A 7,705-nucleotide genomic window follows, 5' to 3' on the forward strand; every position below is an offset into this window, starting at 1 on the left:
ACGGCAGCTGTGGTTACTGTGGTGGCTGTGGTGGGCCACCCACATGAAGGTGATGTTTTTGGCATGCTCCTTATCGCTGGCTCAGTGTGCCTGGTTGTGGAAGGGGGGTCCAGTCCCCAGATCCATACCTCAGACCCCCGGGCGGGCCCCAAGGTGCTGGCAGTGTGCCTGGTCTTGGGTGAGGGTATCCGGTTCCAGGCTCCAGACCTCAGGTCTCCTGGCGGACCCTGAGGTGCTGGTGGTGTGCCTGGGCCGGAACTAATTTTTGTCCTTTGCTTACTTCTAAAATGGGGGAACTTCCTGTGGGAACTAGTACTTAGCTCTGTGGTTGAGCTAAATTGCAGCTTTGCTGCTGTTTCCCTAGGGAAGGCTTTTTGTGCAGCTCTGGGTTTAAATGGTTGACCTTATAGATACTTCCAGCTCTCCAGAGATCCAGTGCACCTGGGTTGTGTAGAAACTCTGATCTGGGCCTGAGTCTTTTCATCAAACTGCACCCCATGCTATTCTATATTCCTGACCAGTCTCCTCTGAGTGGTCCTGCGCTGATTGGGGGGCAGGTCGGCTGTCCTTGCTGTGTCCTAGTGTTCTCCCAGTGGGCCCATCTCCCCCACTGCCCGTGCTGCAGACACTTCCCATGAGACAAGCCCTGCACCTGTCCCTTGCCATGACTCACTGGCCTCTGAATGGCTCCCCTTTTGCAGCTGTTCTGGCTCCTTGCTCCTGCGTGGGTCCGCAGGAACTCTATTAGGTCTTGCTGTCCTGGGGGCCACCAAGACCCTCTTCTCCCCTGTCACCTCCATGCAACTTCATCTGAAGGACACAACTGCAGCTTCTGCCTGCTCCTCTTGCGTTTACTTAGCAGCTCTAGCAAACGCTCCGAGCAGCTTTTTCTTTCTCTCATTGTGGCTACTCCCCCTTTTTTTACTCCGTAGGTCTCTCCTCCTCTTCCCCTGAGCTCCAGTGGCCCCAGCTTGGCTGATGTTATGTTTTTATAGTTGTAAATTGGTTGATTTGTGGGAGAGGGTGATGCTGGGGACCATCTATTCCACCATCTTGACCGTAACACTCTCTCTGCTTTAATTTAGATAGTTCCTATGGGTCTGTATCCAAATTCACTTATTTTTTTTTTCTTCTGCAGTATCCAATCTACTGGTTAGGTCATCTGGTAAACTTTATTTTCAGATATTGTATTTTTCAGTTCTACAATTTCCATTTAGCTCTTTCCTGGAATTTCCATTTCTCTTGAAATACCCTATCTCTTTACCCATTTTGTCTATTTTTTCCTTTAAATTCTTTAGCATTTTTATAATAGTTGTTTTAAAGTCTTTATCTGTTAATTTCCATAACTAGATCATACGAGGGTCTAGTTTTCTTATGATTATGGGTCACAGTTTTCTTTTTTTATTTTTCCTTTTTGTCTTTTTTACTGACCGGTAACAGGATCGCAACCCTCAGTGTCGCGCCCATACCGGGGACCGGCAACGGGATCGCAACCCTCAGTGTTGCGCCCGCACCGCGCTCAGCCAGTGAGCGGGAACCGGTCTCCACATGTGATCCGAACCCTCGGCGGGAGTGCCGCCGCGCTCCCAAGCGGCACACTCTCCAGTGCACCACCGGGCCGGCCCTGGGTCACAGTTTTCTGCTTCTTCATATGTCACATAAAATTTGTATTCAGTATCTCACATATGAAAAAGCAATGGACACTTAAAGATAATATTGTTTTGTTTTATTTTGTTCATTTCCCAGAGAGTGCAAGCTCTTTCCTTTTTTTGGTGGTCAGTGTGCATAAACATAGGATCATTACATCCTCTTGAAGAAGTGATCCCTTTGTCATTATGAAATGATCTCCTTAACTCCTGATAATGTTCTTTGGCCTGAAATCAACTTCGTCTGGTATTAATATAGCAACTCCAATTTTCCTTTGACTAGTGTTAGCAAAGTACATCCTTTCCCATCCCTTTCATGTTTTTAAATTTAGATTTCAGTTCTTATAGGTAGTGAATAATTGAGTCTTAACTTTTTAAAAAATCCAATGCAACACACTTTGCCTTTAAAATGAGGTGTTTAGACTGTTTATATTTAATGTGACTATTTATTTGATATGATAGATTTGAGTCTATCACCTTGCTATTTGTTTTCCATTTGTCTCATCTGTTCTTAGTTCCATATTCCCCTCTTTTTCTGCTTACTTGTAAATTAATCGAGTATTTTTATTATTTCATTATATCTCCTTTGCTGGCTTATTAGCTATAACTCCTTGTTTTGCTATTTTAGAGGTTGCTTTAGGATTTATACTATGTATCTTTAGCTTACTCAAATATTCCATCAAGTTACATTATACCATTTCATGCATAGTATAAGGACCTTGCAATAGCACATTTCCATTTCTCACCTCCTGGCTTTTATATTATTATAGTCATGCATTTACTTCTACAAATGTTATAAACCCTGAAATACACTGTTATTTTTGTTTAAGCAATCAACTGTCATTTAAAAAGTTTTAAATAATTTTTAAAAATCTTACATTTTTACCCATGTAGTTACCATTTCTGCTACTCTTCATTTCTGAGAGATATTTTTTCCAGATATAGAATTCTATGTTGACAGTTTTTTCTTTTAGAACTTAAAAAATGTTGCTCCACTGTCTTCTTGTTTGTATTGTTTCCAATGGGAAATAAAACATCATCCTCATTTTTGTTTCTTCTTTTTACTTCTGCTTTAAGGACTTCCTTTAACATTTCTTATATTGAGGATCTGCTGGCTAAGAATTATTTCACTTTCCATATGTCTGAAAATGTCTTTATTTCACTTTCAATTATTTAAACAGCTTTATTGAGATATAATTTATAAATCATACAATTTACCCATTGAAAATGTACAATTCCGCTTTAAACAAAAAAACAAGTTTATTAAGTAAGGTATGATTGACATACAAAAAGCTGTACATCTTTAATGTATACAACTTGTGAATTTCAATGGTTTTTAGTATGCTCACATAGTTCTACAACCATCACCATGATTTAATTTTAGAACATTTTATCTTTTTCCGTGTCCAGCAACGGATTGCAACCCTCAGTGTCGCCCCCGCACCGGACCGGGACCGGCAACGGGATCGCAACCCTCGGCGTTGCTCCCGCGCCTCGCCCAGCCAGTGAGCGGGCACTGGTCTGTATGTGGGATCCGAACCCTCGGGCAGGAGCGCTGCCACGCTTCCCAAGCGGCGCACTGTAGCAGTGCGCCACCGGGCCGGCCCAAATTTTAGAACATTTTATAATCCCCAAAAGAAACGTGGCACCTAGAACAAGTCACTATCAACTCTTCCATGCCTCAACCCCAACTAGCAACTATGCCCTATCCCCGCCACGTGCCCTAGCAACTGCTAATTTACTTTCTGACTCTGTAAACCTGCCTATTCTGGACATTTCATATATATAGATGGAATCATACAATAAATGGTCTTTGTGGTTGGCTTCTTTCATTTAGAATAATGTTTTCAAGGTTCATTTATGTTGTAGCATATGTCAGTACTCTGGGTTTTTTGTTTTATTATTATTGCTGAATAATATTGCCTTTATTTTTGGAAAAATAATTTGCTGGGTATAGAATTTTATGTTGACAGTTTTTGCTTTTAGGACTTTAAAGATGTCGTCCCACTATCTTCTTACTTACCTTGTTTCCAATGAGAAATCTGTCATCCTCCTCTTTGCTCCTCTGCACATATGTGCCTTTTTTTCTCTCTCTAGTTGCTTTTAGAATTTTCTCTTTATTACTGGTTTTGAACAAGTCATTGTGATGTGTTTTGGTGTCTTTATGTTTCTTGTACTTGGGCTTTATTGAACTTCTTCGATGTGTAGGTTAATAGTTGTAATCAAAACTCAGGACATCCGCTGAGCTCTGCTTGGGTCCTTCCTCGCGGCACCATGGCCTGGAGACTCTCTAGAGCGATAAGCTGGGGCAATTGGAAGGCGCATCTCATTCCTTTCTCATCTCTCACGGTCACTCTCCTTTGTTGCCTGATTTCCAGTGTCTCGACAGCTGTTGTTTGATACATTTTGTCTTTTGTTGTTATTGTTTTAAACAGGAAGTTACCTATTACTCCATTTGGGCCAGAAGAAGTCTATTAAAATGAAAGAACCAAATTAAACAAGCCTGACTGAGAACTCACAGGTTCCCAGATACCACATTGGTGAAACCTCAATTTAAGAAAGGTTATTTGATAACTAAAGGCAAATAATTTAAAAATGGGTAAAGGATTTGGATAGACATTTCTCCAAAGAAGATAGACAAATGATCATAAGCACATCAAAAGATGGTCTACATCATTAGTCATTAGGGAAATACAAATCAATACCTCAGTGAGCTACCACTTCACACCCATTACGATGTCTATAATTAAAAGATGAATGAGGACAAATGTGGGTGAGGATATGGAGAAATGGGGACCCTCATGTGTCACTGGTGTGAACGTAAAGTGATGCAACTGCTCTGGAAACAGTTTGGCAGCTTCTCAAGAATTAAACAGAGCGTGGGCCGGCCCGGTGGCGCACTGCTACAGTGCGCCACTTGGGGGTGCGGTGGCGCTCCCACCGAGGGTTCGGATCCCACATGCAGACAGGTTCCCGCTCACTGGCTGAGCGAGGCGCAGGAGCAACACTGAGGGTTGCGAATCCGTTGCCGGTCCCGGTCCGGTATGGGCGCGACACTGAGGGTTGCAATCCGTTGCCGGACACGAAAAAAAAAAAACAAAAAGGAAAAAAAAAAAAAAAGAATTAAACAGAGCGTTACTGCATGACTGACCCAGCAATTCCTCTCCTAGGCATATTCCCAAGGTAAAGATCACATCCACACAAAAATTTATACATGAATGTTGGTAGCAGTATTATTCAAAGTAGCAAAAAAGTGGAAACAACCCAAATGTTCATAACTGATGAGTGGATAAATAAAATGTTGTATATCCGTACAATGGAATATTATTTGGCAGTAAAGCAAGATAAGCACTGATACACGTTACAAGGTGGAAGAGCCTTGAAAACCTTAGGCTAAATGAAAGAAAGTAGGCACAAAAGGTCACATATTGTATGATTCCATTTGCATGAAATGTTCAGAATAGACAAATTTATAGAAACAGAAAGTAGACTCGTGGTTGTCCAGGGCTGGGGAGGTTGAGGGAGTGATTGCAAATGGGTATGGAGTTTCTCATTGGGTTGATGAAATGTTTTAAAATGAATTGTGGTGATGGTTGCAAAACTGAATATTCTAAATATACTAAAAAACATTGACATGCATACTTTAAATCAGCAAATATGACATGTGAATCACATCTCTACCACTGGTTTTTAAAAAAAGATGTGCATGTCAGCTTCTTGTCTCCCGGTTGGGTTCTACTTCCGTATGCATCTCCCCCTTTCTCCGAGTCTTCTCTTCCGAGAGATGTTTTTCATAAATCTTAGTGAAGCTGGTTCAGTGAATACTTCTATCTTTTTTTTTTTTTTAAAGATGCCCGGTAAGGGGATCTTAACCCTTGACTTGGTGTTGTCAGCACCACGCTCAGCCAGTGAGCGAACCGGCCATCCCTATATGGGATCCGAACCCGTGGCCTTGGTGTTATCAGCACCACACTCTCCCGAGTGAGCCACGGGCCGGCCCTCAGTGAATACTTCTAAAACCTCATGTGTCCTCTTAACAATGCCCAGTAAATAAAACTGCTTTATCTCTCAAAAATTGCATCTCCAAAGGTACATCAGTGAGGTATCCACCCAAAATGATCTTCCTGCCTGTTGCAGATTGTTTTCCCCAAATGGTTGCAATAATACTTCCCATTCCCCATACTCTTCCAGCATCTTGCCACTCACACATCAAGAGGTGGAGTCTGTCCTCTTTCCTTGAAACTGGACAGGGTTTTGTGACAGTCTCAACTAGCAAAGCACAGGAGAAGTTCTGTGACTAGCCTTGTAAAGCTAGATTTCAAAAGGCAAGACAGCTTCCTCCTGATAGTTTCTTGGGATGCTTGCCCATGTAGTCCAGCTGCCATGCTGTGAGCAGGCCTCATTGAGAGACTGCATGAGGGGGCTCTGGCTAGCAGCCCCAGCTGAGGTCTCAGGTGACTGCAGCATCAGACTCCAGCCACAGGAGTAAGGAAGTCCTTGTGATGATTCCAGCCAGCTATCATTTGACTGCAATTACAGGAGAGATCCTAAGCAAGAACTATCCATCTGAGCTCAGTAAACCCCCAGAACCATAAGAGAGAAAAATAAATGACTGCTGTTGTTTTAAACTACTGAGTTCGATGTGCTTTGTTACACAGCAGTTGATACGCAGAACACTGTCCATCTCCACATGTCACAAGCCTAAATGCCCTTCATGGCACAGCTCGTCAGCATGTCCCCTGTCCTGTGAGCCCTCTCTGATTCCCACAGTTCTCCCCTCTCTGAACTTCAGTGCTCTGCCTGGGCCAGTCTCCTGTCCCAAATAGTGGATACACTTTATCTCCCGTCTACCTGTAAAGTCCTTGTTCACATTCTTTGGGCACCTAGCCCGGTGTTTGGCACATTGTGGGTACTCAGTACATGTTTCCACTGTGTGGGTGGATGATAGGGAAGAGATCTTGGGGAGAGAACATTTGCTAAGGGAGAGAAAAGGGTCCTGAGTTGCAAAACAGAGCTTCTGCTACCTTCAAAGGCCTTTTTCTCTGACATTTTTTACTTCTCTGCTAGAAACCTAGGATATCTTAAGTCAGGGTCAAAGGAATTCAAGTATCAAATGATCTTGGGGGAAAAAGGATTGTCTAAATTGGGGGTTTTCTTATAATAATTACAGAGTAACCACGTATGGCACTTGGGCTGCTGAGGCAGCTGAGAGATGTTTTTCACAAACTCACCAGCAGGTGGCAACCTCACTTGTGGTTCCTTGCTAACCAGATTTATGTTCATGCATGTCATAAGACATTAATTAGGCACCTACTCCATGTAAGGCACTGTATGAGCTCCAGTGGGGAGCGAGCTACAATTCCTGCCCTCTGAGACCTTCCAGTCTAGTAAACTCTCTATTCCTTGAGCTTGTCTTTGGGTTTAAATAGTTCTTGAAAGCCATCCAATCCTTTCTTCTGTCTCAGAATGTAAAATTTCATACAATGGAGCCTGATGGAACTCAGGTGCCAAGGGTATTGCCTGAAGTCTGGTTATTTCCACTCTACTTCATTGCTTCAAGTAGGTGGCCAGATGATCACAGAGAGATTGGAGCAGCAAAAGTGGGGTGTCCTAGACCAGGAGAACAGGGAGAACTTAAAGCAGGAGGGAAACAAACTGACCAGGAGCCAAGGAGAGCTAGAGTAATTGGAACTGTGTCTGTCAGAGAAGCCTCTGCTCCTGAGCCTTCAGCCACCCCCTGTGGCCACACGGCTCCACACAGCCTGTCCGGCTTAGAACAGTGATACCATACAGTCAGCTCCCTGGGACTTCCCTGTCCCCTGCCCTGGCCCTGGCCTCTGCACGTGGAGCCTTTCCCCTCTCCCTCCCGGTTCTTCCTGTATTTCCCCTCCCCACACTCTGACTGTGAGAGCCATGCCACAGTTTTGCCTGTTTTGGACAGAGGTGGTAGCGTAGAGGCTGCAGAGGGGGCAGGAGGGAAGTGTCCCTATGTAGCTGTCAGGCTGCAGGGAGGGGAAGAGGAAGTGGTCACTTAAGAAGCTACCAAGACTGTTTTACAG

Source organism: Galeopterus variegatus, unplaced genomic scaffold (genome assembly GCF_000696425.1).
Source record: "Galeopterus variegatus unplaced genomic scaffold, G_variegatus-3.0.2 Scaffold895, whole genome shotgun sequence".
In the NCBI taxonomy this organism is placed as follows: domain Eukaryota; kingdom Metazoa; phylum Chordata; class Mammalia; order Dermoptera; family Cynocephalidae; genus Galeopterus; species Galeopterus variegatus.